The sequence below is a fragment of the Watersipora subatra genome, chromosome 5 (genome assembly GCF_963576615.1).
Source record: "Watersipora subatra chromosome 5, tzWatSuba1.1, whole genome shotgun sequence".
In the NCBI taxonomy this organism is placed as follows: Eukaryota; Metazoa; Bryozoa; class Gymnolaemata; order Cheilostomatida; family Watersiporidae; genus Watersipora; species Watersipora subatra.
Window position 1 is genome coordinate 43,259,679 of NC_088712.1, and position 11,058 is coordinate 43,270,736.

An 11,058-nucleotide genomic window follows, 5' to 3' on the forward strand; every position below is an offset into this window, starting at 1 on the left:
AGGAAATTCAAATCCCAAACCCAGTGGTTACAGAAAAGCTCCAGACAAGGAGACGGCGTAAGAGGTGGCAGCACACCGGTCGGACGACTCAGCAGGTCGGTCCTGAGAGAGTGGCTGCAGACACCCTTTAGAAACCGTACAGCAGTAGCTATTTCTTACCTGGGAAGATTATGGGCCGACCTGCTCATTTCCTGATAGACAGTGGATGCACCTCCAACCTACTCAGCCGTCATGTCTTTGACCGGCTTCCCGCGGGGTTGAAGGCTCAGTTGGTAGAGAGAACAGACTATGGCACGATGGCTGACGGGTCTCGCCTAAACTTTCATGGCATGTTGACCGTACCCATCCGAGTCAGAAGTGTACAAGTGACTGTATCACTTCTTGTATGCCCCCTAAAAGAAGATGCCATCATCGGGATGCCATTCTTGACAGACCAATGCTGTGAGATGAATTTCCAAGAATCGACATTGGTAGTGAATGGTCAGAAGCTGATCTGCACAGATCGAGACGGACGACCCTTGGTGAGCAAGGTGCAGGTTGTCCGTACCATGACACTTCAACCTCGGTCGGAGATGGTGGTTACATGCTGCCTCACGACCCACACCTACCAACCCTTAGAAATGGTAGAGGGATCAGGAGATCGGTACATGGTGGCTGCCAGCCTTCACCTACCTGATGAGAAGGGAAGAGTAGCCCTGTGTTGTTTGAACCCGACAGATTCCCCTGTACAGGTAGCGTCAGGAACTGTGATTGGCAGCTACACAGGAGTCGATGAAACTGAAATCGGCCAGCCCTGGACAGAGGGGGGGCCAAAGGGAGCGAGACCAAGCCAGGATACCCGGCCTGACCCAAAGGTGGCTCCTCACGTGAAGGAGCTGTATAGCCAAGCTATAGTGCACTGTAAGGGTGACTACGACAGACAACAAGTAGTTAGGCTCCTTGATCAGTATGCCGATGTCTTCAGTAAAGGGGATGGAGATGTGGGTCGGACTACCTTGGTCCAACATGAGATACCCACGATAACGGATGCTCAACCCATTCGGCAGACCCCATACAGGGTTGGCCCTGAGAAGGAAGCGGAAATAGATCGGCAGGTCTCCGAGCTGGCCAAACAAGGAATGATAGAGCAGGCATATGGAGCTTGGAGCTCTCCTGTGGTCCTGGTCAGGAAAAAGGATGGAACCTGGAGACTGTGCATTGACTATCGGAAGTTGAATGCGGTCACTAAACAGGACGCATATCCACTTCCTCGAATCGATGACAGTCTGGATGCTCTGTCAGGCAGCAAGTTGTTCAGCACTCTCGATTTGATGAGCGGCTATTGGCAAGTACCCCTGTCACCGGGAGCGCAGGAGAAATCAGCCTTCATCACGAGAAGTGGGCTTTGGAGATGGAAAGTGCTGCCTTTCGGGCTGACGTCGGCCCCTGCCACGTTCCAGAGGCTTATGGAGCGAGTGCTGCAAGGGCTCCACTGGAAGACGCTCTTGCTGTATCTGGACGACATCATAGTCATGTCAGCCGACTTTCAGAGTCACCTGTCTAGGCTGTCAGAAGTACTAGACAGGCTTCGACAAGCCGGCTTGAAACTAAAACCATCTAAATGTACCCTCATGCAGACAAAAGTGAAGTACCTCGGACATGTGGTGAGTTCAACTGGGGTAGCCATGGATCTGGAAAAAGTGGAAGCGATCCACAGGTGGTCGGAGCCAACCGATGTGACTCAGCTGAGGGCTTTTCTCGGCACTACCGGTTACTACCACCGATACGTGCCCGACTACGCTTCGGTTGCCAAGCCCTTGACACTACTCACGGCAGAAGGGTCCACCTGGAAGTGGGGTCAACCTGAACAAGAAGCTTTCAGTCACCTTAAGTGGCTCTTGACGCATGCCCCTGTACTAGGCTACCCAGATCCAACCTTAGAGTACACCCTTGACACAGACGCCAGCAACGTCGGAACTGGGGCCGTATTGTCCCAGGTCCAACAAGGACAGGAGCGAGTTATCGCCTATCACAGCAAGACGCTCTCCCCTGCGGAGAGGAACTACTGTGTCACGAGGCGAGAACTCCTGGCGGTGGTGTTAGCCATGAAACATTTCCGGCCCTATTTGTACGGTCGAGAGTTTGTCATCAGGACCGACCATGCTTCCCTAGTCTGGCTGCACCGGAAGAAGGAACCTTCCTGTCAGATAGCCCGGTGGTTAGAAAGCTTGTCGGAACACAGATACAAGATTGTGCACCGAAAGGGAGAGAAGCATGGAAATGCTGATGGCTTGAGTAGGCAACAGTGTGAAGACTGCAAGCAATGTGCCGCAATAGATAGACGAGATGGTGGGCCTCCCCGATCGGAGATCTGTAAAGAATTACAGAAGGGGACGATTCCATCAAGTCGAGTACCCACGGGAAATCTGGATGAGATTGAGTGGCCACTTCTGCCCCAACAACCCCAGAGATGGAGGAACCAAGCCGTGAGCATCCCGGCAGATGTGGAAATCGACCAGGTCGGACCCAACAGCGGGCCTCGGAAAGACAAGGAGGCCGGCCCCAGGCCAATCCAGGAGGGCGACCCTAGTGTAAACAAGAAGGTCGACCAAGGCTTAGGTCAGCACCCCCCTATTATAGAAAAACGGCCCTCCGCACAGACGAAAGCTGGCGAGATTGTTGCACTACAAAATAGAGCAGAGACAGCAATCGGGAAAATTTACCAGGCAGTGTTGACTGGTAGACCCATAGATGCCCAAGTTTTACAACTTGGCGACCCAGAGTTGAAGAGGCTAGCCAACATGTTTTCGCAGCTACGGATCGACCCCGACGGGGTCTTGACAGCGACAATCCCAAGAAATGGTAGAAGCAAAGCAGTCACCGTCTGCCCTTTACCTGTGCGGCAAGACCTAATCTGGGAGACACATAGACAGGCCCACAGTGGCGTAGATCGGACACTAAAAAGGGTCCAGTTGGACTGGTATTGGCCAGGAATGACCAGTGACGTACGTCGGACGGTGATGTCCTGTGAAGTATGCCAACAGGCCAAACATGGCACTGGTGTAACAACCTCCAATAGACAGAGGCTCTACGCTGGTCGACCGTGGCAGAGATTGGCTGTAGACCTGGTCGGCCCCCTACCCTTAACCACCCAAGGAAACATCTGGGCTCTTGTGATGACCGACCACTTCACTAGATGGTCGGACGCTATCGCAATCCCAGATGCCACCGCGCCTACCGTGGCCAGTACGCTGGAGGAAAGGGTTTTCAGTTATTTCGGATTGCCAGAAATAATCCATACTGATCAGGGGGCCCAGTTTGAATCCGACCTATTCCAGGAGCTGTGTCGACTTTGGGGAGTCGAGAAGTCAAGGACGACTCCATACCGGCCTGAAGGTAACGGTATAGTTGAACGGAATAACAGAATACTCGGAGACTCCCTGCGAGCCCTCCTTACGGGAAGAGGACAGGAGGAGTGGGATCTCGTGTTACCACATTTAATGAGAACACTGAGGGGGATTCCCCATTCAGCCACCAAAGAAACTCCAAATTACATGATGCTCGGTCGGGAGTTGCGCCTCCCTGACCAACTCCAACATGGGAGTTCAGTGGAATCTTTTCAGAGTACGAATGAGTACGCTATTGCAATCCAAGATCGGCTCTTACAAGCCCATGAGATTCTCAGGCACAGGCAGTTAGAAATCGTGGCTGAAGACACCACTGAACCACCACTGTTCAAGGCTGGCGACCTGGTCTGGATGACCCGCAGACGTCGACGGAAGGGGGAGAACTCCAAGTTGTCGGCCAAGAGAATTGGGCCTTACCGGGTAATCCAAAGCTTTCCAAATCATACGTACACAATCGAACGCCGGGGACAGCGTTCTGTGCAGTCGGAGCACCGGTTGAGGGCTTACAAACCCTGCAGCAATTATCATGGAAAAGCCCCAGTCTTGCTTGAGCCTAGTAGAAGGCCTAACATGCGTGGAGTAAGGAAAAACAATGGAAAAACTCAGGCAGAGCCCGTCTTAGAAGCTGAAAATGCAGAAAAGGCAAATAGGAAGGACAACTCCGAAGGTGGCGATGGGACAACTCCTATGGAAGCTTTTGACAACCCAGAAAGCCAGCCTTCCAGTGGACAATGCCGAGATACAGAAAACTGCACTCCAGCAAGTGCGGAGGCAAGAGAGCCAGCTGTCCACCGACAGCCGGACAATGTTAGCAGGCCTCAGAGGAGTAGGAATTTGCCTCCGCACCTGCGGGAGTATGAGTTGAACAGTATCCAATTAAACAATTCGGGGAGCGATTACGTCATCGGCAGCGGCTAGTTTAAAATGTGCTGCCATGCCCCAATCATTCAGTCAACACCAGCCTCAGATTTCCGTTCGGACTGTGAGTGTACGTCCAGAGAGGTTGGAAATCTCGATGCCAAGGAAGTCAATGTCAGCCGCTGACCGGTTGAGGTTAGAGGCTCAGCAATTGCGTAGGACGGCCGCATACTTAGAAAAGCTGGCTGACCAGCAAGAGGCCAGCCCGTAACTGTGACAGTAACAAGTGGTTTAGACTCATTTCCTTCTCTATTTTATCACCTCATTACTATTCTTTTTTTTTAATTTTTAGTATTATTTTTATATAATTATGTCTATATAGACGGATAGCCGTCTATAGGGGCGGCGTATGTGGCAGATTTGTTACTCCTCGTATTATACAGCTCATATCAAGTGCATGCTTACTTACATTATTAGTCAACCCCGCGTCATTAACCCATATATGGTCATTATTACCATATATAGTCATTATGCCCTTATATGGGCGAGCTGCAACCTATATAAAGGAAGGCATAGCCGCAGTGGGGGCAGTTGTTTTGTAATATAGTCAATACAATTATACACACACACACTCTCTCTTCATTTCTCGCTTGAGCGGTCAGCAAGAATTAATGCCGGATAGACGACCAGTATAGGCATCATCGGTCAGCTAGTTGACTACGGGGTCAACAGCTGATGTGCCCTGACTGGGTCGACCTAATTATAGGAAGAAAGGTCGACCTAAGCTAATCAGACGACGGACCTAAGGGTTGACGTGGTCTTCTATAATCACATACAGTTATAAGCACGGCAAGCTTAATGTAAGCTGACCTGTCGGGTCGCCATTAGGTACACTGGTAGACCAAGACAAAAACCAGTACAGTAGCTGGAAAAGAATAAAAGTAACTCAGAACGAAGTGAACATGTTTACTATCACAAACAGTGGCAAATCCAACGTTTCCAACCCTTTCACTGAAGTAGACTCATTTATGCGTTTTGTATGGTCGACCGCCGTAGACACATTTTGCAATTTTACCAGCAATTGCTAGTAACTGAATTTTATTATTCGTTGATAACATAACCAACGGTCTTTAAGACTTTTATAGTAGTGACAATGTTGTCCAAAGATTTCTTTATAAAATTAGCCTAAAATTTAATTTTAAATCTTCGTTCGAGAATTTCTAACTTAAAAACGAAGATTTTTTGTGCGAGTTAATTAAATGCGTCCAAGTTAAAAAACAAATAACTACTTATGTTGATGACACATGACAGGTAATGAAAATGCACAAAATATAGATACAACGATTTTTTGTATAGCAGTGCTTGTTAGCATGTTGGCAAAATGAAATATATAACCAAAACAAACAGTATGGATGGAGTTTGAAATGGAAAAAATATCGTATAGATATTAAGCAATATCGGCAAAATGGCTGGCAGTAGGCCGATAGCTAAAATTGTACACGGACGCAAGTGAAAGGTTAATGTAGTGGAAGTGTGGCAATTCATATACAATACAACATTGATTAAGAAATACCTACCTTTTTTATGTAGAAATGTAGTAGGTGAGAACTGCGTTTTCCCGTGACCGCAAGAAATCAACGCTCGTGTGACTTTCTCATTACACGTTGGCAGTAAATATTAATCGCATGTAAATTACTATTCATTAATTTATTTTATTTAATGATTAGTACATTTGCATAGCTGTATAGGCTGTCGAACTCAGAACGGTGCTATTCCACACGGCCGCAATTTTGCTGTCCGAACGCGCCAATGTCGTTGAGCGCCGTAAAGAGGCGCGCTAACCAGATATGACGTGCTCTGTGTAAAACTATGAATAGGTTATGTATAGTAGAGGCGTGTAGTAACCGGAAAATCCCGTTAACGCGCCCTAGATACCTAGTAGCGGCTAATAGTCGGAAAAGTACGGTACTCTATAAAGCGGACAAACAGATACACAGATAGACAACGATTGCCGTTTATATAGTAGACTAGCTGCATTACCCGCCTACAGTAACAGATTCACGGGCAGCATAAGGTTTATTGAGAGTTGGCTTTCATACTGTAAAACAACTCCAAATATGCAGTTACATCTGCCTCTCTCCTTCTCTCCCTCTCTCCCCTCTCTCTCTCTCTCTCTCCCTCCCTCTTCCCCCTCTCCCTCTCTCTCTCTCCCCCTCTCTCTCCCCTTCTCTCTCCCTCTTTCTCTCCCTCTTTCTCTCCCTCTTTCTCTCCCTCTCTCTCTCCCCCCTCTCCTCCTTGCTCTCCCTCTCTCTCCCCTTCTTTCCCTCTCCCCCCTCTCCTTCTCTCTCCCCCCCTTCTCTCTCTCTTCCCTCTCCCTCTCTTTTCCTCTCTCTCTCCCTCTTTCTCTCCCTCTTTCTCTCCCTCTCTCTCTCCCCCCTCTCCTCCTCGCTCTCCCTCTCTCTTCCCCTTCTCTCCCTCTCTTTCTCTCCCTCTCTCTCTCTCCCTCTCTCCCCCCCTTTCTCTCTCTCTCTTCCCTCTCCCTCTCTCTTCCTCTCTCTCTCCCCCTCTCCCCCTCTCCTCCTCGCTCTCTCCCTCTCTCTCCCCTTCTCTCCCTCCCTCTCCCCCTCTCCCTCTCTCTCCCTTTCTCCCCCTCCTCTCTCTCTCCTTTTCTCTCCCTCTCCCCCCTCTCTCTCCCTTAGTTCAACGCAACACTTGCGGATAGACAACATTTTTGGTTTTTCTGTCGGGCGTATGAAGAAACAGTTTTCGGCGTGTGCCTACTTTTGAGCATGCGACGTATAGCTGGTCATGGCTGATGCAGGGTGACAGTAAGTCGATAGCAGCTGCTCTCTTTCTTTTCACAATAGCGTATCGCAACCCTCGGAGTACTCGTGAAAGTTCTGTAATAGTAAGTTACAGTAGGCCTACTCGTAACTGGAAAAAAATTAGTAACTCGGCTGCTGAAGGAAATGAACATGACCCACTATCACGAACAGCGGCAAATCCAACGTTATTAAGTAGTGGAGATGTGGCAATTCATATACAATACAACATCGTATAAGAAACACTTACCTTTTTGATGTGGAGATTTAGTAGGTGAGAAATGCGTTTTTCCAGTGGCTCCAAGAAACAAATGTTCACGTGACCTTCTCAGTACACGTTGGCAGTAAATATTAATTGCATGTAAATAACTACTCGTTAATTTATTTTATTTAATAAATAGTACATTTGTATAGCTGTATAGACACCTTTGTATAGGCCGCAGAACTCAGGAAGGCGCTTTTTAACACGGCAGAAAATTTGCTGTTTAAAAAGCGTGCTAACCAGGGATTTCGGTTAATGCGCTCGAGTGGTGAAAGAAAAACAACAGAATCGCCACACCTTTATATAAGCTGCTTGGCTCAAATCGTCAAAGAAAAGTAGCGGCCAATAGTCCATATTACGAAGTTACAATATTTAGTATTCATATTAGTTCGGTTGGCTTCGTTCGACCGAATGGAAAAAGAAAGACCGCTCTATAATTTATTTACTGTAACTACACATATTAATTCAGTTCGCTTCGTACGACCGAAATTCGTACGACGATAAAAGGAAAGACCGCTCTATAAGGCGGACACTCAATCAAACAGACAGACAACGATTGCCGTTTATATAGTAGATAGAGAACAGCGTTTTTCTAGTGGTTGCAAGAAACAAATGTTCACATGACCTTCCCGGTACACGTTGGCAGTAAATATTAATTAGATGTAATTTACTACTCATTAATTTATTTAAAGAGTAGTTAATTTTATTTAATTCACTACTAATATTTACTACTAATTTAATTTTACTACTTACTCATATTAATTAAGTTTGCTTCGTACGATCGAATCTCTTACAATCTTGCCACAATCAATACTCATAGAGGATCTATTCTTCAGCCCTGAACCCTTGTATATAGTACATATCAATCAATTTATCTTTGTATAAGCTATCCTGCATTACTTATTTGAAGTCATCCTCTCATGTAAATTTTCTTTTAACTTTTACACAAATAATCTCAAACTAAACATGAATTGTTCACTACTGTCTTGCATTCAGGATTCTTCTACAGTTTCCGTTTTATTGGATAATATGCCTGCAAATAGAGGCTTTTTGTTATTTTGTTATCAGCAAAATAAAAGATTACTAACTAACTAACGATCAAATCGAAAAAAAGACCGCCATATAATTTATTTATACTGTTCATATTTGGGAGTTATCGGTGACTCAATATATCGAGAAGACAACTCATACTATTAGCATATCAGTATTTATCGTCCATCCCTACGATGAATAGCAGGTTACGTATTATAATAGAGGCGTGTATTAACCGGAGATTCCCGTTAATGCGCCCTAGCGGTGAAAAAAAACACAGAATAGACACGCCCTTATATAAAAGTAGCGGCTAATAGTCGGAAAAGTACGGTACTCTATAAAGCGGACAGACAGATACACAGACAACGATTGCCGTTTATATAGTAGATTGTGCGTTGACCTTAGTTAGAGACTGAATGCAACAGTTTACCTGAAAATTGAAATCAAAATGGTAAGAGAAAAAAGTAGAGACACTCCATCAGGCCGCAAAAACATAAGGCATGATGAATTTTCTGAAGTGCACAGATGGAGCTAGGATGGAACTACAGTGCTGAAAGACTAGGACGAGATATTGGCTCACTTTGTCTCACACTGACTAGCTGTTAAATGTGCCTGGAACTATTGACAAAAATAAAGATGCGCCTGCACAACTTTTAGGGATTACTGCGGATAAAAAGCTGAACAATACTTCAAGTTTAGAAGAAGTCTAAACAGCAATCAAGTCCAACAAAGACAAGACAAACACACCTTGTAGCTAGAAGCATTAGGACTACGACTGCAAAAAAAGCTGAGTGACATGATTGTACACATCTAGGAAATTGTGCTAGTACCACATAACTTGAACAATGTAAACATTGCGTCCTTCTTGGAAAAAACAGCAAGAAAGAATGTGACAACGGCAAAGGAATTGAAGGAAATATCTTGGCTTTTATTATCTTTAATCGATTAGATAAGATATGCCACCAAGTCTTGCCCAAGGCCTCAAAATCAGTTTTAAAGAAATCAAAGCTCCATAGGCATGCTCTTCAGTCTTCGTCAAAACCCGAATAAATGTACTAAACAAAACATGGAGCTCTACGTAGTATTCATAAACTTTACAAAAGCCTTTGATACTGTTTCACAATATGGGCACTGAACATCTCCCCTTTTCTTATATTTTGGCATTTTCACAATACTGCCCAACATGTGCTACAAAAACTGAGATGCACTCTGAAAGTAACCAATCTGATCGAAGCACTATACGATGGGGTGCAGGCACAAGTGGTTCAAAATAAAGATTCGTCAAATGAGTTTGCGGTAACAAATGGAGTCAAGCAGAGTTTGTGTCCTATCTCCTACATTGTGTTCATCTACCTAGCGGCTATGTTTCATGCATCCTTCAAGGATGCACATCAATAGATGTACATGCAAACAATACATGGCACAGTTCTCTTTAAGGTCTCCCATTTCAATGCCAGATTACGTACCAGCAAACACCTGGTGGAGAGGTGCTAATTGCTGACGACATAGCTCTAGCTGCTGACTCAGCAACTGACATGCAACTACTCTTAGGCTACTTTACCAAAGTGGCATCTCGGTGTAGCTTGAAGATTAATATTAAAAAATAGAGTGTAGGTACCAACTAATCAAAATCCTTATTTGCCCTTCAAAAACCAGAGACGTTCACTTAGCCATTCACAAAGCCCTTCATCTATCTTGAAGCACTGTATCAACACCTTGGAACAAAAAGAGAGCTTCAAACAAGAATCAGCAAAGTGCTGCCTTAGACAAGCTCAAGTAAAGACTGGAAAAGCAAGCAAGTGTCAGTCAGGATGAAGCATAAAGTGTATCAAACAGTGGTTCTGTCAACATTCCTAGGTGGGGTGAAGACCTGAACAATTTATTAATCTCAAATACAGAAGCTGCATGCTATGAAGATGAAACACCTGCGGGACATCATGAATGTCAAATGGCGGGACAAGAACACAAAAATAGAAGTCTTAAAACAGGCAAACCTACCATTAATAGCTGGCATCCAAATTGAGAAGAGTCTGAACTGGTTGGACTATGTGCACAGAATGAAGCAAGACCGGTTGTCAAGTCAACTATTACACTTGCAACTATGTAATTGTAAAAGAAATACGGGAAGGCCTAGAATTCTCTATGAAAATTTAGCTAAAAGAACTTAGCATGGAAGCAGATCATTACACACTCATGGAAGATGATTGCTTGTAACCAAGCTGAGACAAGACCTGCTATCACATGCCAGCCACAACCATAAACTGTCTTCATCAGCTCGACTGACAGTAAGAGAAAAAATAAGGACTCAGCCTAATAAAATATAAAGCAACATATGAAGGTATGGAGTTGCCTAACAAATAACATAATCGTGTCAGCTAAAAAATTTTTAGGTCAACAGCTTTCTCGCTATCTGAAATCTTATATCAGTTTAATTCAAATTTATTCATTTTTTCAGTAATACTCTTCTCAGAGTTGCGAAGAAAATTACTTTTAATTTTGTGTGACCTATATTCCATATGATTATTGAACCGATACATTCTAGTAAAACACTAAAATGAATTGAGTAATTCTTACCCTTACTAGGCTTTCTTTAATAATTGCTTTGTTGAATAGTGAACATTCCTACACAGCTACAACAAATATTTAAGAAATTAATGTTCAGTAAATTGAAGTTTTTGTTTTAACTCGGTAACAATGT